The following is a 25,734-nucleotide window of genomic DNA, read 5'->3' as shown; positions in this document are numbered from 1 at the left end:
AGTGCCTGCCTGGCAAGCACAAGAACCTGGGTTTGATCCCCAGTATCATATGCTGTGCCAGCCCCAGAACCCCAGGTGCACTGGGCTGGCCACTGAAACCAGGCGTGGTGGTGCAGGACTGTAATCCTAGCACTGGGGAGGCTGAGACAGGAGGTTCACTGGGAGTCTGAGCTGTGTAGCAAGACCCTGTACCAAACAGATAAATAAATAAATTTCAAAAGTTAAAAAAAAATCAGGAGCAAGGCAAGGATGTCCACTCTCACCACTCTTATTCAATGTAGTTCTGAAAAGATTAGTCAGAACTATTACACAAGTGAAAGAAACAGGAAAGGAAGGAGTTACACTGTCATTATTTTTGTGTGACATGATATGGTACATAAGAAATCCCCCAAACTCCACCAAAAGACCTGCAAATTTAATAAATAAATTAAGTAGTTCAGATGATGCAATGTCAACAATAAAAAGTGGATAGCGTCTCTATACACAAATAACAATCCCACAGGGAGGGAAATTAAGGAAGCCACACCCTCTACACTAGCACCTAAAAAATGAAACACTTCTATAAAATACTTAGGAATCAAGCTAATAAAGGATATTCTCTTATTGAGAATCTAGAACACGTGTATTGTTGTACGTTGCCTTCCTGATGTCTTTGTTTTCATTTTTCATGCTTTTGTTTTTACTCTTCAAAATAAAATAAAATTATTAAAAAAGATGCATGGAAAGTGACAGTGCTCTGAAAAATGAGATGAAAGAGGATCTCAGAAAATGGAAAGACACGCGCTTCTGGAAAAGAAAAACCAACATAGTGAAAATGACCACACTCCCGAAGTTGATATAAAGGTTTAATGCAATCCCAATTCAAATGCCATTAGCGTAACTCACAGAACTAGGAAAAACTGTCCTAAAATTCATTTGGGACAGAGGAGACCTAGAATACCAGAGATAATTCTGGGCAACAAAAGCAAGGCAGGAGGAATCACAAATTTTGAATTGAAATCATACTACAAAGCTACAATGCTATAAAAAACGTGGAAGAAGTACAGACCGGAGAATCAGGGGAATGCATTAGAAGATGCAGACACAGCTCCAAACACACTTGGTCATCGATTTTTGACAAAGGGGATAAAAATGTTCACTGGGGGGAAAAAAAAACCAAAACCTTCAATCAACGGTGCTGCAAGAACTGGCTTTCCACGTTCCGAAGAGTAAAGCTAGACCCAACCTCTCACCATGCACTAAGCACGCAGTAGCTGAACTGCTTGCAAACTCAGCGCTGTCTATTTTGCCAATGCGACAGTGTAGGGACAGCCCCTCGCTGTCTGCTGCATCTGACACTCACATGTGCTGCCTTGTTGACTTTTTGTTTATGAGTGAGTGTCCCGTGAGTGAAAATAAGTGCACATTATGCGCAGGATGGAATTTTATTATTATTATTATTATTTTGTATTTAGGACAGGGTCCACAGGGTCTACAGGGTGTCACTAGGTAGATTGGACTTGTAGCGACCCTCCTGTTTACAGCCTCCCAACTGCTGGGCTGCCACCATGCCCAATCTCAATTGCCCTCTCAGCGCGCCCCGGGGCTGGCATGGTGGGCTCGGGGGATCGAACCCCTGCCGCTGCGTTCTGCCTTAGCAGATATTTTAATTCACTGAGCTCTTTGGCCAGCCCTTCAAAATTGAATTTTAAAGATGTTGTGTACTTACAGACGTTCTGATTTTTATATAAACAGTGTATTTGTTCCGCCACATGAATTAGATGCATCACATGGAATGTACTTCGTGTGCTCAAAATTCCAGTCATCATGAATTGGGTTATTTTCCTCTATATTTCATACCTCTGCCTTCTTTAGACACCATGGAGCTCTGCAATGGGCAGAGACAGCATGTAAAAGCTGTAGGAATGTGATTTAATTAGTGTAGCTGAGAAAGCAAAGCAACAGTTTCTTGACTAGGGGAGAAAAGAGGAGGCTCCTGACAGGTGGTTGAGCCGACATCCACACGTGGCCTTCTCACTCGAAACTGAGCGCGAGACTTTGCCTTCCATATTTGCTCTATTTACAAATGGGGCAATGGGATTTCAGATATCTTAAGAGATTAGAGAAAATTGACTTCTCTCATGAACGTTGGAATTAAAAGCCTAGTATTTATGTGAGAGAATAAATTGTCTGCATCAGTTGGTGACACTGACAACGCTTTCACCATGATGAAGTATTTTGTTTGCGTGGAAATTTCACCTAATTATCGTAATATGTTTTCATATGATGAAAAATGAGATTTGAGTGATTTTTATCTATGCCTCTTAAGGCAATTTTTTCATTTACCTAAATATGTTGATGTGCTTTCTTCGTAATTCAGAACAGCTTCTCCTTTATTATCTAATTCAGGCACAGAAAGTATATTGCCAAAGAAACATTCAAATGTGAGAATTTCCGGTTATCAATACACACATATGTAAAGACATAATTATTTTCTCTAGCGCTGTTCATGTAGATTATTGCATTTACATTGTTTAAAAATTATTCATTGCATCAAGATCTCTTTCAAATATCTCTATTTTTCTTGAATCCAAAAAGTTTCTCTGGATAAATGAAAGGGGCACAGAACGCTTGTTTACATATTTAAATATATATAAACAATGTAATATTGAAAGAAAATTATGCTTTTATTATAAAGTCCCATTAAACAGAAAATCAAATTGAGCACTTATTTAACCCATTTCATTCAGAAACAATTCTTGCTTCTTATTTTTGTACTAAAAACTATTTCTATTGCACTAGAGTCAGAGATAAATAAACCTATTATTTACGATTTTAATTTAAGAAAAGGTCAAATGAAATTTCACAACAAGATAAGTGAGAAACAATAATGGATACACAATGTATTATCATCTTTCAAAGTAGTTATTCAGTGTACAAAACACAAACCAATAAGATTCTTATTAAACTGCTGAAGACCTTACGTGCCCATTAGAAGGTGAAAAGACAAGGGGAGTGTGGTATTTACACACGATGGAGTCCTGCGCTGTGAACAAAACACACTCGAGACATTCATAAGTAAATGGATGCAACTTCAGAATTAAATTAAAGTGGAAAGAGCCAGATGCCCAGGATTCAATATTGCATAGTTTGTCTTATACAAGAAACAGGGAAGATATTTGATTATATAAATGCAGAGAAAATAAAAGATAGAGATATGAAATGGAGAAGTTCATATGCTCACCCAAGTAACATTTTGTACTATAAATATATTTCAGCACATATGCTAATTTATTTCATTTACACTACTAGCTTATCTTGGATTGTTAAAAAGCAACTTGTAAATTTTGAAAAGTTATTTCAGTATGACACATGAAAAGAGAATTGTTACATATGGATCTTTTATTTGTATGTTAGTATAGAATGAATACAATTTATATGGATGTTACTAAAGAAAGAAAAAGATATTAGAATTTTTCTCACTAGAAATATCTGTGGAAATATTTACTTTATATTACTTGTGTGTCTATGTGAATTTGTTCTTCTTTCTTACGTATTTAGTACAGGGTCTCGCCTCACTACGCAGCTCAGACTCACAGTTATCTTCCTGTGTTCAGCCTTCCTACCACTGGGACTGCAGGCATGTGTCACCACGCCCAGTCTTAATTTCTTTTGTTTATGTGTGTGTTAGATATATATGATCTTAGCCATGTGTTTCAGTGGGTCTTAGTATGTTTTTGCACACAAAAATTTGCTATATTATGCTATTAGTTTTTAAAAGATGGCATTTCAGTCTTCTTTCCTCGCTAAGACAAAAATCCAACACTCAGAATGAAGGAAGGAAAGGTTCATTTAGCTCACGGTTAGTGGAGGTTTCGGTCCATACTCAGCTGGCTCCAGGGCAGAGCGGGCGCACGGCGGAGGGCAGCCGCTCATGGCGGCAGCAGAGAGCAAGGCAGGAGTAGCAGCAGCAATGTCAACAGAGAGTAGATTTCTCTTCCTTAAGTTGCATGCAGGCTCTCTGCCCCAGGCTGGGTGCGGCACTCACACCCATAATCCCAGCAGCACTCACACCCATAATCCCAGCAGCACTCACACCCATAATCCCAGCAGCACTCACACCCATAATCCCAGCAGCACTCCCACCCATAATCCCAGCAGCACTCACACCCATAATCCCAGTGGATCATGAGTTAATCACAGACTCTAGAAGTCCCTGCCCCATGACTACATGAAGCTTTGAGGGGACAACTAGAAATAAACCACAATAGATCTCTCTCTACCTGTACAGACACAGGTATAAGAATAGTTATGTAGATGCAGTTACAGAAGTGGATATCCTTGTGCCATTAACGATACCATGAGTATTTCAGTTAACTGAAACTATGAATTGTGACAGTGTGTTAACGTGAATATGTTTTTATGCATATTTTCTATTTAAAATAGCAGTTGAATGATAAATGAGATATATTCTCTGCAGTTAAGAGGCTGCTAATCTCTTACAAAAAAATATAAAAACACAGACACAATAATTCAAAGATTTAAATAGTGACAGTCTTAGGGCCATGAAGCACTATGATGTAACAAAAGAAATAAGCATTTTGAATGAGCTATTTACTACAGATCCAGGTTTGCCATCAAATTAATGGCCATGTTATCAAATATTCATTGTACTCAAAAAGCATATTTTTGTTTTGTTTAAAAATAATTGTTAGTGGGTTTTAGTGTTCACTCAGTTTCTACTTTTGATGAGAAAACTGTCATGCAGGCTGGATAGCATATTAACAAATACATGTCCTCAGATAAAAAGAAAAATCAGAAGAAACGTAGATAACACACCTAGAACCTCTAGAGGTAAGCAAAGCCCCTAGAAAACTAGATAATTACAGGCAACAGGAAACAAAGAATAGGACACAAAAGGCACCCATGTGAGTTTACATACAGAAATAATGTGAAGTTTGAAAGTCGGCAGAAGTCTGAGATATGCGGCTGTTTCTCTGTTAACAGTTGAGGATTAGGTGGGAGAAGTCCCGGAATTTATCTGAAGGGCTCTAAAGCCATCCAAGCAGGTTAGTGAGAAGGACAATGACTTGAGGAGAACGTACAAATGAGCACTCCTAGAAATACTGCCATAAATTCAGAGCTGAGCTAACAAGGATTTAAATTAACATAAAAATGAGGATTGACTGGAGAAGGAAATTGATGTCAAAAATATAATATTTTTCTGTGCAGAAGTAATGACAAAAATAAAGGATAAATTTTAAAATTTCCCTTTGCTGGATGAGGTCCAGTATCAGCTTAAGAAGGCTGTCCTATGGAACTTGTCTTTGGGGAGGCTAAAGTCACAGCAAAAGCTCGTCTCTTCTGATGGCCAAAAGAGAGATAGGAAAGATTAGAAATCAAGAAAGGCAAAATGCTGACTTTGATATATTAAAATAAAACAAGGATCAGGGGCTGGGGAGATGGCTCAGTGGAATAAGAGTTTCCCTGGCAAGTGCAAGGGCCTGAGTTCAATCCCCGGTTCTGGAAAAAAAAACAAAAAACAAGGATCAAAGATATAGTCTTTCTAAATCAGATGACTAATAGAGAATAAAATTTTGAAAAGTGCTGAATTTGAGCCTGGTAAAGAAGCAGGGGAAGGCTTGTGGGATGGGATGGCTCAGTAGAATAAGTGCTTGCCTGGCAAGTGCAGGGTCTTGAGTTCAATCCCTGGTACTGCAAATAAATAAATGAATGAATGAATGAATGAATGAATGAATGAATGAATGAATGAATAAAATGAAGCAGGGGAAAGAAGTGCAAAGGCAGTGAAACAGAATGGAAGACCTTCATAAGAAGTCTTTTAAGAACAAAATGGTCACGTGTTTGGATGATAACATCGCAAGCAAGCAAGCAACGGACAAAAGACCAATTAGCTACACCTGCGCAAGGAATTACAGGACTGTTCCACTACAACTCAGAGAAGAACTAATTTTCTTGTAACATTTCCAGATAATATAGTATAATAATTTGTTAAAAGCAAGCACCCTTATACCTCAGAATATTTTCCTGGTGCTTAGTTATACTGAACTCAATTATAAATTGGACAAGTTAAATAGTATGAAATATTTTATAGGTCACATAGATTATTTCACATGTTCTAAAGTAAAGGGCTGTAAATGTGACACAATTTACTTTATTCAGTTAATTTCTGAATAAGTTCTATGACAGAGTAATTCTGTTCTATTGCAGCTTTCTTTGGAAAGTGTCAAACTGATTTACTAAGTCATCACTTAAGAGAATAACACAATCATTTAGTTTTAAAATTATAAAAAAGAAGGATTGGTTTTAGCAGCTTTAGTGTTTAAAGAAGAGTCTATAAATTTACATTCTATTATTGTTCATAAATTACTAATGTGGAGCCAATAGAATAAAATTATAAATAATAAAATATATCTCTATCATAAATAGAGTTCAAAAAATAAAAAAAATAAGTAGAGCTTTAACGATCAGAGATTTCTGTGGGAATGCTTTGTTCTGTCAGAGCAAAATGCAGGAGAAAAAAGAGGACAAAGAAGAAATAAACAAGGGGGAAGGATAGAGTCAGAGGGTGACGGGAAGGGTCACGCGGCGGGAAGGCTCTTTCTTTTCCCTCCAGGTAGAGGGTTTAGGGAACAGTCAGGCTCTGCTCCGACTCTGTAGGCTGGAGCCCTCTAGTGATCCTTTCCTCCTGCCTGTCATCTGCGCATGAGATTAGGAATAGACTCTCCCGGAGCGCCCCAGATCCGGACAGAGAATGCAAATGTTACGGACCGAAACTATGTAGCCAGAAACAAAGCAATTAATAATTCCACTAAAAGTACTTTCTCAGTAGATATAATTCCAGAATGTCTTCTTTTTTTTATTGGAGAAAAAGGTATATTGCTATTTAAATAATGACTATAAAGCCAATTGCAGTTTTCTCAATTTTTAAAATATTATTATTTATTTATTTATTTATTTGGTACAGGGTCTTACTAAGCAGCTCAGACTCATAGTGATCCTCCTGTCTCAGTTTCCCCAGCACTGGGATTATAGGCCTGAGACCGTGGCCAGCAGGGTGCCGAGGAGGGGGTAGGGCACGCATGGCATGTGGTACTGGGAATTGAACCTGGTTCCTCGAGCTTGCCAGGCAGGCGCTTAGGCCACTGAGCTATCTCACCAGGCCCAGCAAATGCAAATGTTAAGAGCTAATGAATTCAACATAAAACTGAATTGACAAGAGCCTACTTTGACTTCTAATAAGGGCAGTTTTGTTATGAGACTGTGTCTGACTGCTGCTCCACTGCACCACGAAAGCACGCACAGGCCTGGGATCATAAAATAGAATAAATAAGGACAATTAATCATGCTCAATGGCCAGCCTGTAGGACTCAACAGTTTTTATGCAGAAAAATCACAAATGAACATTTCAGTATTTTTCCTGTTAATTCTTTATAATTAATTATAGTTCTACATCTTTTAGCTTTATGTTAATTTATGTAACTTTTGCACACATTTTCCATAATTTGTCTTTATTTTTAAGAGCTATATAAGGATAAAATTTGTACGTAGAAATCTGTATATGTTAAATGTGTGCAATTTATTAACTTTAGACATACATACACCTGTGAAATTATCACCAGCATTAATAAATATATCTCTTATCTCCACAATTTTTCTCAATCCTTTTAAGAAAATTACTCAAGTTTTGATTGTTGATATATTTTTTAAATTATAGATATCTGAATGCAAATGGTGAGTTGTTATGAAATAGTAATATCGTTTGTTTGTAATAGTGTATTAATGTGTTAAGTCCTTCTACTCTGATCCAATTCTAAATTTTCTCTATATTTATTGCTTTTTAATATGCAATTTAATTTACATGTTATTTCTATTATCTCTAAGGGTAAATTTCAAGGGGACAGTGTACTTGATATTTTGATTATGGAAGTATTACCAGTGCCTAGAAAAAATTCCTCTGTAAAGGTGTATTATTTTTCATATTTAATTTAAAAGTAAAATATAAAATTATTCCATGGGCCTCGAAGATGACTCAGTAGAATAAGCACTTCCCTGGTAAGCTCAAGGGACTGAGTTCAATCCCTGGTTCTGCCAGAATAAATAAATAAATAAATAAATAAATAAATAATAAATAAATAAAATTATGCTAGATTCATAATATATGCTACTGATTTTTATTGATCTTATACTAAGAAACTTGAACAGTTTTCTTTATTATACATGCAAATATGACTTTTTAGCTTTTCTTAAATTTTCTACAAATGCAGACGTATGATCCTGAGGAGATAATTTTTTTATACGTGAGCATGTATGCAAATTTTTTCTTTTCTTTCAATGACTATATTCAGCTGAATATCCAAACTAGAGATAAATAGCAACAACAGTCAACATCCTTGCAACTTTTCCTCTTTTTTTTTTTTGTGGAACTGGGGGTTGAACTCAGGCCTTTGTGCTTGCCTGAGAAATGTTTATTCCACTGAGACATCTCCCTCGAGGCTCTTGCAATTTTCTTGACTTGCAAAAATCATTTAGCATTCCAGAGTCACAAATTGTAGTTGCAGAATTGGGAGATTTTCAAGAAAAGCAAATAAATTATTTGGCAGGAGCAGAATAAATGATAATTTAGATGTGATTTAGATATTTTTAAAAGTGTTACACGGTTTCCCATATATTATAGTTTTCATTCACATTTTTGTTATGACCTTTGATTAAACTTTTATTTATATCTACATCTTTATAGATCTCTGAATTTCCTCTTCATTTTTCATAGGGCGCCCTGAAGTTCTGTACGCGTCTCTCTCCCAGCGTGATCCCCTCCCTCCACGGGCTGCAGTGTTCTGGCTGTGCGCAGAACTCCTAGGAGCTTCCTTCACAGCCCTGGACGTGGATTCTTGGCATGACCACTTCACTTCCTGGGAATTTCATATATTACAGTCTTCCTTCCCCTAAGATACTTTTCATGGTAATAAATACTTTTTAAAATTGAACTTGTTTTTCTTCTAGTTGTTCACGCAACTGCATCTGTATGCTCCCAAATAGTCTCTCTTGCAGGAAATGAAAATTCTCATCTTGCTGATTTACATGACATGTTTCTCTGCAGTGCTACAAGCAAGCAAAAATAGTTACAAGACAAGAAATTAGAAGGCTGTTGCAGTATTTCAAGTCAGGAGTTATGATGATATCAATCTAGTCTAGGAATGCAGCAGTAGAGATATTAAACCATTATAACATTTCAAACAAAAAATCAACAAATTTGCTGAGGTTTGATGGGGTAGAGGAAAGAAATACAGGATTTCTAAATCTTGAATGAGTAAAGCTTGAAAGAGGACATAAATGCACTGATTGTTGCTGTTAGTGTAGGAGAAAGTGGGAGAGAAAAAGAGTTTGATTTGGGGACAATGTCTCCAGTAAAAGTTCAAAGGAAATAATAGCCTAGATTCAGAGCAGAGTTTCAGATCCACAGTACCGCACACACTTTAGTTGACATTATGAGAGTAGAGGAAGCATCTACGTGGTGAAAACAGGTGGACAAATTTAGCAGGACCTAGGACTTCCAAGTGGTGTGGAAGCTCTCCAAATGTAGAAACGCCTAAAGCAAGGGCCTAAAACAAGAGATTATGCTGACAATGTACTAAGTAGCAGGAGAATCAATGAAGAACAGGAATGCAAAATCCAAATCTAGAAAATATTTTACAACAGAGTAATCTAATTTTAAATGTTTGCAAGAATATAATTAAAATGAGGAATCAAATTTGATCAGCAGGTTAAGAATACTGAGATCAGGGCCGGCCAAATCATTCAGTGGATGAAAGCTCCTGCAAGCAGGCGCAGGGGAGGGGTTTTGATTTTAATCCCTGGGTCTGCCATGCGAGCCCTGCCCCTGGGACCTGAACACCTTGCTGAGCCTTCCCTAAAATACAAAAAAAAAAAAAAAAAAAAAAAAAAAAAACACTGAGATCATAGGTGATTCACCAGCTTTTGATTTTTTTATTAACTACCGAATGTGAATTGCAAAGCTTAACTTAGTTGGATGAGGAGAAAATTAGGTTAGAAACAGATATGCTAGACAAATTTTGTTCTAAAGGAGAACAGAGCAATACAACTAAGTCTGAGGAGTGAGGGGGCTGGGGAAACAGCTCAGTGGCGCGCCTGTTGGGCAAGTGCGAGGTCCTGAGTTCGATCCCTGGTACAGCCAGAAAATACAAAATACATAAATCTGAAAAGTGAACGAGTTAAGAAGTGCACATGTTTTATTTGTTGGAAATGGATACAAATAGGTTTCTTTGCTGTCAGACCTTCTTTTTTTTTTTTTTTTTTTTTTTTTGAGGAACCGGGGATTGACAGAACTAACTTCTATAGAAGTACATTTTGATCATGTGCGAAATTAAGGTGTTAATTTAAAATGTCACGGGGACAAATGGAGATGTCGTCCTCCAGAGGAATCGCGGCCCACCACAGCCTGTGACGCGGAGACAGCCCAGCGCGTGCTGCGCAGGAGCGCGCAGATCGCTGGCGGGTAATTAGGAAGTTGGATTCCGAAGAACTTGCGGAGTCCGGTGTGAAGGAGGTCCGGGCTACGACCTCGGTGTTGTCTCTCTCCCGCCGACCTACCTACGATGGCTAGAGCTCCGACCACACGAAGGTATTGCTGCGAGGCGGTGCAAGGTGTGGGGAAGGCAGAGGGGCGAGGCTCAGGAGTTACTACAGAACCTGAGCACAAGAAAATATAACGCTTTGCAAACTTTCGGAGATTATTGACATACCTTATAGCTATAATCAAAATATACTTTCATTGCTATCATTATCACTTATGTCATTAACGTGATTTGCTAATATTGAATGAAGACCGTATATTTTATTTTGTGAATCATTGAGATGATGTTGAATTATTTGCTCACCACATATCTGGAGTTTAATTTAGGGATAGATGAAGCAAATGCTTATTTTAAATAATTAATTTTTAAACTTTGTTTTCCAAACTAATTAGCCAATTTAAAGATAGACACTTGTTTTGAGTCCAATATAGTTATTTATGCTTTGCAAAAATATTAACGATTTCCTTCAGGTTAAAATTTGTTCTTCTAGGGGCCAGAGAGATAGTTCAGTGGCAAAAGCACTTGCCTGGCAAGGGCGAGGTCCTGAGTTCAAATCCTGATTCCAGGGATTGAATTTGTTTGTCTTATTAGACAAACAAACAAATGCAAAAACAAAAATAAATTTGTTATGGTAATGTTCAACGTAATTCTACAACATTTAGCCTTTGCATTTCTAATTTGTGGTTTTGGGCTCCTTATGCCCATGTTTATTCATTCATTGAAAGAACTAGCTGGGCCTGTGGCACACACCTGAAACGCAACTTCTAGACTTGAGGCAGGAGGAAATGTGGAAAGCCACCCTGGGCTACAGCCTGAGTTCAAGGCTAGCTTGAACCACATAGCAAGAGGCTGTCTCCAAAAATAACTAAGTGAAAATATCTGATTAGAATATTTCACATTTTATTCATATCAGATATTTATTTTTTTAGTTTTAAAATTTATTCTATATCTTTATTGCTAAAAAAACTAATCAAATGCTTTTCTAAGTTTTAAACAAAATTATTTTGTAGAAAGATTTTTCTAGTGCCTTGTTAATTAGTACTTCATCTGTGTCTTGTTCTTATCTTCTATCTCTCTCCTATCTGGAAATCTTCAAATACTCTGTTTTTCTTTTTTTTTGGGGGGTGGGGGGGTGGAGGCTCAGCCCACCCTGGGGCGGGGCTGGCTCTGCATGGGGTGCCGTGGATTGAACCGCGGTCTCTGCCGGCCTGCCCAAGCAGGTGCTTTAGACCACTGCCCCACATAGTCGGTCACCAATGCTGCATTCACAGTAGTTGCTGCCATTAACCATTTAGTTCCCTCATGACCTTCACTTTCTGACAAATCTGCGGTTGAAGGAGCTCATGTCTCCAGGGCCCATCTTTCTCCAACTTCTAAAATATGTGTTCTTGGGGCTGGTGAGATAGCTCGGTGGTCTAGTTGCCTGCCTGGCAAGCACAAGCCTCCAGGTTCAATTCCCAGTACCAACTGCCGGCTATGCCAGCCGGCCACAGAATACCTGAAATCCCAGCGCTGGGGAGGCTGAAACAGGAGGAGCATCATGAGCCCAAGCTGTAAAATGAGATCTTGAACCACATGTGTTCTTGCCTTCACCTGAATAATTTCTTATTATTTGTAAAATAAAAAATAATAAAATAAAGAACAACATTCCCAGGCCAAATTATCCTGTTGAGATGCGCCCGGACCATCCACTTGGCAGCTGCTCCTGTCTGGGTATGGGAGGAACAGTTAGATGACACTGGAAACATACAGAAGAACAGATGCTTATTTTTATTTTTCTTTCTATATGTGCTACAGGGTCTCAACGCATAGCTCAGACTCATAGTGATCCTCCTGTCTCAGCCTCCCCAGCACTGGGATTACAGTCGTGCCCTACATGGTCTTGGTTGTTGCAAGCTCCCCATTTGTGGGGGTGGGGCCAGCACACCAGGAATAGAACCCCAGTCCCTGCGCTTGCCTAAGAGAGATTTTGCTTCCTAGAAGTTGGCTGCATTATTTATTACTTCTAATGGTCTTCTGGAGGGGTTTGTCTGGAGGAAACTTATGTAAGGGAATATATCATCTAAATTATGTTTTAGATTAGTGATCATGTGGTTAAACCACCTACAATTTCAGTTCTATGTGTCTGACCATATTCAATCAACAGGGAGTTGTGAGATATGTTACTATACAACCTGTAACCATATTAAATTCATTTTTGTGAATTATTATATTTTAAAATATTTTAAGCATGAGATTTTATCTAGTAGTAGTGTTATGATAGTCATGCCTTTGAAATTAGCAATCTAGACATATTATAAAATGCATTTAGATAGAAATTAGGCAGATTAGAATCAGTTATTTTATATTTCAATCAAAGGGTGGTTACATTAAGAAGCAAGAAAAATAAAATTCAATAAAATTATGTTAATACTGAAGCATATAGAGATTGAAAGACAAAATCATGTTAATAGTCATGGAAGAAAGCCAAGTTAATAACAGTAGGATAAAATTGCATAGTTCTATCTTCTGCTTCTTAGGTCCACATGTCTTATTTTGATATGGAAGCATGCTATTTTTATTACATTAACTTTGTAATAGCTTGAGATATGGGATTGTAAAGCCGCCATTTTGCGCCGTTTGCTCAAGATTGCTTTGGTCCTTCTGAGTCTCTTCTGGCTTCATACAAAAGGCAGGATTATTCTCTAGTTCTTTAAAGAATGTTGTTGGTGGGGCCAGGGAAATGGCAAGTGTAAGAGTTTGAGTTCAATCCCCAGTTCCACCAAAAAAAAAAAAAAAAAAAAAAAAGAATGCTGCTGGCATTGCTGATTGGACTTCACTAAAATGCCCATCAGCTTTGGTCCTGTGTCCATTGTGACAATGTTGATTCTGCCTACTTAGGAAGGGGGAGGCCTTCCCATAACCTAGTGTCCTCTTCACTCGCCTTCTTTTGAGTGATATAATTTTGTTTCCAAGGTCTTTGGCCTCTTCGGTTAAGCTGATTGTTCTAAGTTTCACTTGGAGCTACTTGGGTTGTGCTTGTCTTCCTGATGTCTTTCTAGATGTGCTCCTTACAGCTGTACGGAAACACTATTGACTTTTTTTTTTTTGAGATTTTGCTTCCTACAAGTTGGTTGCATTATTTATTACTTCTAATGGTCTTCTGGAGGGGTTTGTCTGGAGGAAACTTATGTAAGGGAATATATCATCTAAAAATAAAGATTGTTCGTCTTTTCCCTTTCCTATTTGAATGTCCTCTAATTTGTTCTTTTCCCTGTTGATCTGACTAGTTTCAAGAACTTTATTAAACAGAACCAGTGAACATAGACACTCTTGTATTTTTTCTGATTTTAGAGCTATTTCTTTCAGGTTTTCCCCTTTTAGTATTATGTGCTATAAAGACTTTTCTTAAAGTGCTTATACCTGCTAGTTCTGGATATTTGCGTGTCTGAATTATATTTCTTACTTTTTGTATCTTTTGTTTTATAAGCTTACTTTTATTGAACTATAATTTATGTGCTATGTAATCCATGCCTAACTTAAAAGATCAGTGATTTTAATGATCATATTTATGAAACTGTCATTGTAATCCAGTTTTACAATACTTTATAATCTCAAAACAAGCATTCACCATCAATATTCAATTTGTGGTATTGTCCACAACTATTGGTTTTTTTTCTTACTATATAGACTGGAACATTTTGGAAATTTTACAGAAACTGATTTGTAAGTTCTTTCACTTGTAAAAAATTTGAGCCTCTTTCATATGCTATAACATGTAAATAGGTTGTTCTTAAATTTATTAGCCAGCCAAGGTTTGCCTCCAGCTTGCAGTGATCCTCCTGCCTCAGTCTCTCCAGGGCTGGGAGGGATTACAGGCATGTGCAGCCGTGCCCAGCTAGTTCCTTGTTTTAATAACTGAATACTATTTGACATTTTGTTTATGGTAACTGACAACCGTTTGCTCAGTTTCACTTCGGGGATAACACAGATTCTGCACTAGCAAAAACTGACAAGGGTCAAGCCATGGAAACATCTACGTTTATTTTTGTTAATGTAAATGCAGCCGAAAGAAATGACAGATTTGTGTGGTACATGTAGGGGGTAACTTTGGAAATGTATGTCAAGCAATTGAGATGCTCAATGATGAATGTGCTACCTAACGCTTTCCCAGAGAAATACCTGAGTGTCTGCTCACACTGTATCATCCTCAGACTTATTATATTTGTCACTTTCAGAATACATGACGAAGATAGGTTCTGTGTGCTGCAGGATTGTCACTACAGCGTGTTGGCGAGCTCGCTGTGGTTACTTCTGCATTTGCTTGATGAGTAATGACACTGAACCCTTTCTATGAGCTTCCCCTACCCTGAAGTATTAGATAAACTTCAGTCATTTGTAGGAAAATGAATGCAACTTATCATATTAAGTGAAACAAGTCAGATGTACAATCTTACTTATTTCATGGTTTCTTTTATATGAAAAGACCAAATTGCAAACAAAGAGCAAAATAAAAAAAATAGATTAAAAATGCAGAGATGAGGCTTTTGCAGCAGGGAAGGGCAGCAGGAGATGCAGGGAGAAGGGGCAAAAGAAGGGACAGGATGAAAAAGAAATTAATGTGGCTGTGTGCACGTGCCGCCTTCCGCAGGGAAGGGAACACTGAGGCTGCCACCCTGTGCTAATAAAAAAATTGAAAATAAAAAGCTCAGAATTACCTTCCTCAGTGATCTACCTTTTCAAATCTTCTGTCCACTTTTTAAAATCAGATTTTTTAAGCCACACTACTCTGAAGCACTGTGGACATTTCCTTGACTTTTGTCCTCTTCTGAGGATTCGTCGCTCCATCTAAAGTACCACAGCATGGTTTTCCTCTTCTGCCATTTCAAATCTGCTATTGATAACCTCTAGAGATCTTGTATCTGACTTTTTGTATTTTTCAGCTCCATAAATTTTGTTTCTTTTTCTTTTCTTTTTTTTAAAAATGTATAGTACAGGGCCTACAGGGTCTCAGTACACAGAGCAGACTCATTGATCCTCCTGTTTTCAGCTTCTCAAGTGCTGGGAATACAGGCACATTCCACCATGCTGAGTTCAGTGTTAAAATAGTTTATATTGACTGTAGTTTACTGGTCGGGCACCTATCCATCTTACTTTACATATGCCTATTTTAATTTTATTAAAATTGCCACTTTACATATTATTTAATAATTTTGGATTCTGGTTTTTCTCCTGATTGCTATTTTGCTGTAGCATTCTGCTCAGTTTTTGACATTTGTTGCTAGTTTTTAGTACTTTTGTTGGATGGAACAACCTCATGGTGTTTTCCCACACATGGCACCCATCATTTATTTGAAATTTAACTGGAAGTTTTAAATCCTCTGCCCCAGTATTTCTTGAGTCTCCGTATCTTCCTGTTCAGGTCATCTATTGGAACAAATTCTGCTCATTTTCCTCAAGTCTAAGAGGACATGACATGACAGAAGAGACTCTATTCCTTCCCGAGGCACTCAGTTTAGAAGCCACTTAGACTTACAACTCATCTTCACTCCTCCCTTCTTAGTCACAAACCCACAGAAGAAGAACAAGACTTTTCTGTTGGAGCAAACAGACAGGACAAACGGTGGGGCAAATCAAATTTAAGCACATCCAGCCCGACTAAATCAATATTGCTGGTAGATTTAATGTTTCTCTTTCTTTCCTTTTATTTTAATACTTATTTTCCTCTTCTGAAAGCTTATGGTATATTTTCTTTGTCCACAGAGTTCGGCAGTTTTACAACAGTATAGCTCACAGGATCTTCTTCAATAAATATTTCAAACATAAAGGAATGTATCTCCCTCCCTAATGACACATTTAACATATGTGTTCCATAAACTCCTCAAAGAATCCAGAAATACCTGGCTGTTCCCAGTCTCAAGTGAGGAAAGGTAATACTCTCTGCACAGCACTGCCGTTTGTTCTCATGTTCTGCCAGGGGACACAAAGGCAGCCACCCTCTCATGTGACAAATTCAGAAAAAAATGGCTTTCCCTTACATACAGTCTAGCTCCTTCAATATGGTGACACTTACTTCTCCCAAAGGGAAAGTTGGAAAAGACAATGAGCTGAAATCATGTACTATAGCTATGCTTTAGTCTACCCATAAAATCTGAAGTATCTTTTTTGGCACTTTAACTACTTGATGAGTAGAGTATCCAAATTCCAAGTAATTTGGCACACCAACATGGAAAGCAGCATAGCACTTAGGAATCCCTCCCGAAATGTTTACTTTTGCATGCAAATATTTTTTTTCAAATTTTCTCTTTTGTTCTCTGTAACATTTGAAAGCTATTCTATGTCTAAAAACCCTTTCATCAAAAAGGCTTTCTGAAAGCATTTCATCAGAAATACTAATCACTGGCCTAGATGAATTATTTGTAGTCTTTCCACTTCAAACTATTGACACCCTACAAAATGTGTATTACCTACAGATTTCTATACATTTCATGAATATCTCCATATACACAGATCTTGTGAGAACCCAAAAATAACTTTTTAGCATTTTAGTTTAACTTTTGCTTTCTTGACTCTGGAGATGAAGTGGAGAACAGATTATTGTGGCATTTTAGTCCTTTGTGTTCATGGATTTGAAGAGATCAGGTCATTGTCTTTGATTACATCATAGTTGGTGGTTTAAGATGTGGTTATTAGGCCAGGGATAAAGCTCAGTGGCGTAAGTTCTTTTCTGGTAAGCACAGGGTCCTGAGTTTGATTCCCAGTACCAAAACGAAGAACAAAAAGGGTTAGTGATTTGCAACATTAATTTTTTTCTTAAAACTTGCAATATTCTAGATATAGTTATCTCTGCCCTTCTTAAATATGGAATGAAAGTGATACGCAGGGACAGGACAAATGGGTACACAGTGAATATATTGCATTTGTTTTTGGAAGTTGATGAAAATTCCAGAAGTTAGCTTGTTCCGAATGATATGCATCTAAACAGAAAAATAAATTTCTCAGATTTTTAAAGTGAATAAAAGAAATATTTTAAGCTTCATTATATTTTCTATAAAACTAACAAAAAAGATAGAAAGGTAGATATAAGCAAGAAAGCAATATAAAAAAATAAGAAAGAAAAAGAAAAGGGACTGGGGAGATGGCTCAGTGGAATAAGTGCTTCCCTGGTAAGCGCAAGGGCCTGAGCTCAATCCCTGGTTCAAAAAAAAAAAAAAAAAAAAAAAACGAAAGAAAGCAAGCAATATAACATTTTTTAATGCTCAGTGTCAATACTATTGAAGTATTCCAGTGCTGTGATACTGAATTTTTTTCCAGTTCTCATGAGAAATAAAAAAAAGAAAAAGAAAGCAAGAAAGAAAGAGAAATTACTCACCAAGTATTTTATCTGTTTCTGTCCATTTGGCAGACTTATCCCTACTCCTTTTAAAATGATCTGGTCAGATCAATGATCCTGGTGAGTTTCCTAGGTATGGGTAGTGAGAAAGCCCTAGATGGTGGCCTACTCAGTTATAAATTATGAAGTCCAAACAATAAAAGGCACATCAAGAATTGGTTGAAAAAGAAAATAATAGGAAATAAATATTAAATCAAACACTCCAAGTTATTTAGCCAGGAATTCAACGGAGCAGGACTCAACAAACTTTCTCTGTAAATAATAAAATAGGAAGCATTTCAAATATTACAAGCTAGAAAGCATCTGTGGTTGAAGGTTAAAATCTTTCAGCTACAGGCAATTGGTCAGGAATGAAATAACAATGCTGTTTCACAAGAAAATTTTATTTTGAAAGTAGTTCAATAATTCACAAATTCAGTGATATTCTATGTAACATGTGTCTCAAGTATTTGAAACATTATGAGTATCTATATTTGTAGAGGTGAATATTTTAGATGCATGTGTCACTTGATGGAAGCAATTTTTGTCATCCATAAGTGTAATTTTTTATTTGTTCAGTAATAAATTAACAATTTTCTGACAAGCAGGTTGAGTTGCAAAGTAAAATTTAAAATTAATATTAAAAGTTATCAGTGCAAATGCTCTACTACTTGACATTGAAATGGCTTTGATTTTAGCATAAGTGTAGACTTTATGGCATTTGCCAAAGATGTTTCTGATTATGAAGTTAGTTGTCAGCTACTAGAAGTAATGACATCCATTGCATATACTGGCATACATTAATTATACCCATAATCTAATAAAGTTTGATCACAATAAAGTGTGCAAAAGTACCTCCATTCACAAATACAATTTATTCCGTGATTTTGGTCATGAACTGAACTGGTCACTAACTGAAACAAATTTCTTCTTAAGGTCCATTTGGACCTTAAAGTTAATCCATTCTGAACAATATATATTACTTAATCACGAAAAAAGAAAATGAACCAAAGCAGAGTGCATTACTGTGACAAGAGAGAGAACATTAATCTTGCTTGAGGTCACTTCTGGTGTGGAACACAGGAAGGTGGGAGGGAAGGAAGTTAATTGTTGGAGGGAGAGTCCCTTCCAGATGGCCACTGTGGGCATCACTTTTGGAGTTGTTTTCTCTTCTTTGTCTCTTACCTGCAGGATCAATCTGTTTTTTATGTATTTAATACAGAGTCAACAGCGTCTTACTATACAGATCGGACTTGTAATCCTCCTGTTTTCAGCCTTCCAAGCACTGGGATTACAGGTACGCAGCACCACGCCCAGTCTCAGTCACCGTCTCAGTGCACCCTGGGGGCAGTGCCTGCACGGCATACAGGGGATCAAACCCCGGTCCCTGCATCTGCATCTGCCTAAGCAAGTGCTTTAATCTGCTTACCTGGCCTGCAGGATCAATCTTGATGGAAAATCTAACGCATTTTTCTTTTAGTGTACTGGATAACCCTCTGGAAATGAGTGATCACATTAGTGTTCATTAGATTTCACACGCTCGTCATTACAGCTAAATTGGGGTGGCATTTCTCAAAGAAGTCCTGGCACTTGTTCCATTTTTCATAATGGATTTTAGCACATTACTGCTTAACCTCCTCCAGCTCTTCCTCTTTCTCAGTGGACTGCTCCGCAGTAAGCATTTTCTGCAACTTGCTCTGGAGATCAGCGGCTTCTTTCTTCATCTGCTGCTCCACAAGGTCTTCAACGGCCTCTTCTAGGTCTGCACCATGGAATTTTAGACTCGTACTTCTGGCCCTGATCACAGCCTCCTCCAGTGCCTGTGCATAGGTCCCTTGGAATGCATGCTCAGTGGAACATTCTGTCCACAGTTTCCTGCAGGTGGAGTTTAAGGTCTGGTATGTGACATCTTTCTAATCTTTCTAGGCTTTGCCAATTCATTTGATGAAGCAGAAGACATATCAATGTGTTCTTTCTGAATTCTTCCAGTGACAGCAATGCCTAGTAAAAGATCCTTTGTGTATACCTTCTTGAGTTTGCAGATCACTTGCTGGTCCATCAACTGCAGTGGAGTCGTCATGTTGTTGGGAAGAAATTTGACTTTTACAGAGTGATACTCAACATCCATGTGCCAAGGCTGGAGAGTGTGCTGAGGGATTATGCCTCAGAAAGCTGCTTTCAAGGAGTTGGTTGTCAGCAAGCCATTTCTTCACAGTAGGTATGATCACCTCCAGCCATCTGATGCACAACTGCCTTGTGCCCCAAGCTTTTGCACTGGTTCCCGGATGACAGGCAGTCTAGCCTTGTTTGCATTGTGTTCTTGATTGAACAAGGAAGTGATGTGTGCAAATGATGCTCCAGTAACTTTCAGGTCAGGACTTGCATTTGCATGTGGCCATACTGTCACTCTGCCATTCATGGGACAGTGCCCAGTGGGGCCTTCTCCCTCTTCATCCTATAGGTCACGTTTGGCATATTTATTACCGTTGAACAATTACTAAATGGTGTCCATTTTGGCCTTCATGTATTTCTCAAATTCTGTCTTCAAAGGTTCTACAGTTGCCTTCTCTGAACTGGATGCTCACCACGTGCCATTCCACCATGGAGGCCACTTCTCTGTGTAATTCATCAAATCATCCATTATTGGCTTTAAATTTGCCACTTATGGCATGTGTGGGGGAATTTTCATGCAGCCAATCACTGTGGTTTCCTGGCTTTTTCACAGGTTAACAACTCACTAGAGCTATCACCTGCCAGCTATTTCTCATTAAGCCATATGAACTAAAGGTTTTCCAAGTTTTTCAGGTCTTGTGTCCTCCGCTTGGTTGGCATGGTTGCTACCTTTGCCTCAGCAACTCTTACGATGGAATCTTTGTCCTTCAAAATAGCCAAGATTGTTGGCTTCAATGTCTTCTACTCTGAAGCTCTATCATCACACAGATACCATTCTCATGATTTTCTGTGCAGTGATTCTTGAATTAAGTGGTTATTTCTTCAAAACCTTCTTATTCTTGTTCCGTACTTCCTTGTCGCCTTCACTGCCACTCTGCATGCCCTTGACAAGTTCATTACTGCTCTGGACTTGCTTCTCCCCACTGTTCTTGCTTTGCACTCTCTCTGGGGCCGTGCTGGATTAAGTAATACTGCCCCGTGCTGTACATGCTAACGGGCACACAGAGACACCTCACGGCACATGCACACAGGTCTGAGTACCACTGCGATCTGCCCTGGAGGAAGTCGAGAACATGTGTCTCAATGGGGAAGATGACCATTGTTGTATTTGACACCTGTTGCAGAGTTTGGAAGCTATAGCAAAATTTTTGCTGAATGCTTCCATTCACGAAATTAGCAGAATGAACTGACCACCAACATTAACTAACTGAGGTATTGTTGCAGAATGGCAAAAACTAAATAAAATGGTAGATAATTATTTTTTTTTTCAATTTTATTTTACTTTGAGGAGTATAAGCAAAATAAATAACAAACAGAAGAAACAAAGACAGAAACAGGGCAACATACAGCAATGCATATGTTACAGATTTTCAGAACAAGAATAGCTAATGAACAATGATTGACATATTATATATTTTTATCCTCAAATCTGTTGTTCAGATTAACAGAAAGAATTACCCAAGATAGGACAAGTAATTGATTTTTAACATTTTCTTTCAAGAAACCTTAATTTTTTTCTTCATTTTTACATTTTAAGTTTTATGGAGAGTAAACTAATAATTGATAAAACAATAGAAATGATACACATTTAGCAAAGAAATGATAGAAAAGAAAGGGGAAAAACTTGCAAGTATATATACAGGAAGCCTGAGGTTATTGTTCTACAAATTTCCACTAGTTTTTTGAAACTAGCGGTTAATGTGTAGAATTTTCACCTTGACTAGCTCTGTATTCTGATATCTGTGATTTTGCAATGGTGTCAAGTACAGCAAGGTGTAATACAAAACCCATGGCTGGGTACCTCTCATCTTGTTCTTCTAAAGTTAATTATTAATTTTATGTATCTAATTAATCTTCTCAGTGGCATATATAAGCCTCCTAAACTGCAGATTATTTAAATTTTATGTAATTAATATATACTTAAGATTCAATTACTCATATTTCATTCCTATAATTAATTTCTATTTTATGCCCTATTTGTATTGCATCCTAATGTTTTACTGGTAATTTAAAAAAATGCAATAAAAATTTCTGAATTTTACTTTAGAGTAAAACCTTGTGTATGTTGCTAGTTGTTGGGCTAATTGGATTTAAATGATTACATCAATGTGACAATCGTAGCTAAATACTCTTAAAACCCAAGTATCTCTTTTCATACCAGACTTACTGTTTTTTTAAACACTGTTACTATATGACAAAAAATGACCACAATTCTGATATTTCATAAATTATTTAAGTGGAATTCCACCTTTATAAAATAAAATTTAATTTATGGATTAAAGCAAGAGAAATAAATATATTTTCATGTCATGTACTTCTGTAATGCTTATGTACTCTTTGTTTCTCCGAACAGATTTAAAAGTATATCTTAAAAAATTTAAAATTTAAAAAAATGGTTACTGGATTTTGATCATACAAATCTGAAAAAGACTTTTCTATTCACCTGAATTTTTCTTAAACTGAATTTGATACGTTTGATATACTTAGGTTTTCACAAAAGTAATTTACTTATCTTTTACAAAACACCTGAGCAGATATATAAGTGTTCTGTTTAACTGATTATTAACTTTATTGGTGCAGTAACATACACCTGTAACAGTAACAGGTGTATGTTACTGCACCAATAAAGTTAAGTATCATATAGGTCTAACGACACAGTTCCATGGTAGAGCCCTTGGTTTGCCTGCGCATACCTTTGGGTACCTCCACCTCTGCTTTAAGCCAAACTAAACAAAACAAATGAAAGGCAAACAAGACAAAAGGTGCAGTGCAATTTGGAAGGAACCCGCTCCTCTCCTGCCCGCTATTACTTTCTCAACTATGCTCGATAGCATTCTCCAATTTGCACTTTTTCTTTTTGATTAGCACAGTTTGTTCAGATAATACAATGTGTGGTAAAGCCAGTTAATTACACCAATGAGCCCATTGTTGGATTTCCTTTTGTTCCTGATCAAATCTAATGCTTTGCAAAATTAAAGGAAGCCAAATATCTTTGTCAGCTAAGGTTCCAAAGAAGAATTTTCACTCTCTGATTCTGATTATCAAAAGTAGAATAGGTGCCTACTAAAGTTGATGTAGATTTTCTTCATAATCCTAGAAATTATTATAGATAATTTTTCTATTTTTGCTTCCCAGAGCCTGATAAACTTAGCCATATGGATTACACACTGTAAATATTAGCAGTATACATTGAACTGTAAAGCCCAAGTGGCACCATGATTTATACTAGAACATGAATATGCTGTGGACTACTCTCTCTGTTATCCACTAATAACTGTAACCTGCATAATAATGTACATGAGCCAAAATAACACAGTGAAGTGTGATAGAGAATGATTTAAATCACACTCACTTTTCATAATAGATGGTTAAATGCACAACTTGATTTTCTTTGGAGAGGATCTCTTAGCATGCTCCAAATTACTGCAGTTCCATAAACTAGACTGGATAAATGAAGTTAATGAAACAATGCAGTTAATGAAACATATCATCTCACATCATGTACTTGCATCTTCTTCATCTGTTCTGACAAAGATATTGCAATGCCATTAATATCTTTGAAGACTCAGATGTCTTGAAAAAAATGTTAAGTTGGCCAAGACTCCATAGGCTATGGTATTCCACAAGTGATCACAAATCCACAGTGAATGTTTACATTTTGAAAATTTAATTGAAACGCTGATGTCATCATTCTTTCCATTTCTGTTCTTTTTTAATGTATTTAGTACAGGTCTACAGAATCTCACTACACAGATTGGACTCATAGTGATCCTCCTGCTTTCAACCTCCTAAAGGCTGGGATTAGAGGCATGTGCCACCATGCCCAGTCTCAGTTGCCGTGTGAACCCCGGGTGCAGGACAAGCACAGCAGGCCAAGGATCGAACCCTGGTCCCTGCATCTGCCTAGGCAGTTGCTTTAATTCACTGAGCTATCTAGTTGGCCCCTCTTTCCACTTTCTGAAAGAGCCCTGGAAGTCTTCTCTGCTGAATGGCATTGGGAGATGTGATCATAAATATGCGGATTGCTTTCCCCAGAGCCATCCAACAGGAAGGCCATCTCATAAAACCATTATTGTACATCCTCACCCACCTCAATCCCTGAATCCAGAGCCTTGTGCCTTGTGCCATTTATGAAGAGCCAAAATGATCATGAAGGGTAAACATGTATTGATTTAGTACACTGAAACAGCCACACAAGATGTTAGCTCAGTTGAAGACACTGAGATAAATTCCCAGAACTGCTTCAGAAAGTAGCAAGAATGATGCACAACTGCATTGGAAGTGAAGAGGAGAGTGTGAGGAAGATTAATGGCAATATGTCTCTCACGCTTAATACATTTTTTAATTTAAATACTCATCGCCTATTTCAATCACACCTCATATTTCAGGGAAAAGTTGGCATAACCCTGAGATGACAGTTTAGAACTGTTATTGACCTTGCCAAGTAGAAGCAAATTACTTGTAATAATTCATGTACACTACTATGAAAAAATGGGATTAGCCATGGCAATAGTTACGTGTTGTGTGACAGCATTGTGGTAATCTGAAGGTGAGCTTTGAAGATGTTGATGTCTTAGTTACAGATTCTATGCGTATATAATTACCTTCTGTGACAAAAGGGCCACTGCAGCTGTGTTTCGTGAAAGATTATGGCCCAGGAGATGACCTTGGATTTTCAAGTAGATCCAGTGTACTCACACACTTATTTATTAGAAAAAAGAGAAGGAACACAAGAATAGAATGAATGGAATGAACCCAGTCCTGGCTCACCTGAGAAAAGGGTTGCAATGTTGCTGACTTTCAAGATGGAGAAATAAACTGCAAGCCAAGAAATAAAAGTGGCCTCTACAAGCTTCAAGTGAAAAGAAGCAGATTTGCATGTGGAGCCTCCAGTAGGAACTTAAGCTTATAGATATCTTAATTTTGACATATTTATTCTGATTTTGACATCTGATTATCGGAATGATAAAATGATGCAGTTTTAGTTATGAAGATTTTGATGTTATACTTGTTGCAAGCAAAACTAAGAAACTTGAATAGTGGTTGTTTTGATTCCTTCCACTACCCATACTTCTACTCTCCTAAAGGGGGTGATACTTGTAGTTAAGTTGTCTTTACATTTCCTCTCCACGTTATGCTACAGATGATTAGAGAACTTGTATATTAACTGTAATCTGCTGCTGAGTTCAGATTTCCAACCACCAGACATTTGATGGATCGATTCAGAAAGAATGGTACAAGCTGAGACACCTTTGAGACTCTGCTAAGTTCACTAATTATAGGAAATACAGATGAAAGAGAGCTCTTTCCCGAGGGTACGAGATAGAGCACCAAAATGTAGCACCCTCACTACCTAGTGTTAGAGTTATAAGATCTCTTTAGGAACAGCGAAGCCTTGGCTCACTTTAAGTCAGAGAAGGCTTTGGTGAACTGTTCGGAAATCCGCTCACCATGGAGTGTGGAGAGCTGTTAGTGGCGACTTATGTCCTTAGACGCTTCTGGAAAGAAAACGTCAGAAGATAGTGCGGCAGAGTAGCTTGGTCTTAGATAAATTTTAAGGTCTTATGTGGTGAAAGGCAGTCCTTTTGTTTTTAGGACAGTTTTGCACCCCATTTT

General features: G+C 37.5%; 1 pseudogene; it reads right to left on the bottom strand.

Moving 5' to 3' along the window:
• Window positions 1-10,405: 10,405 nt before the first annotated feature.
• LOC101573748 overlaps window positions 10,406-25,734 on the bottom strand; it is an 81,946-nt pseudogene continuing 66,617 nt past the window's right edge.

The sequence above is a fragment of the Octodon degus genome, unplaced genomic scaffold (assembly GCF_000260255.1).
Source record: "Octodon degus isolate 3935 unplaced genomic scaffold, OctDeg1.0 scaffold00084, whole genome shotgun sequence".
Lineage (NCBI taxonomy): Eukaryota > Metazoa > Chordata > Mammalia > Rodentia > Octodontidae > Octodon > Octodon degus.
This window is presented reverse-complemented; position numbering and strand designations above follow the sequence as displayed.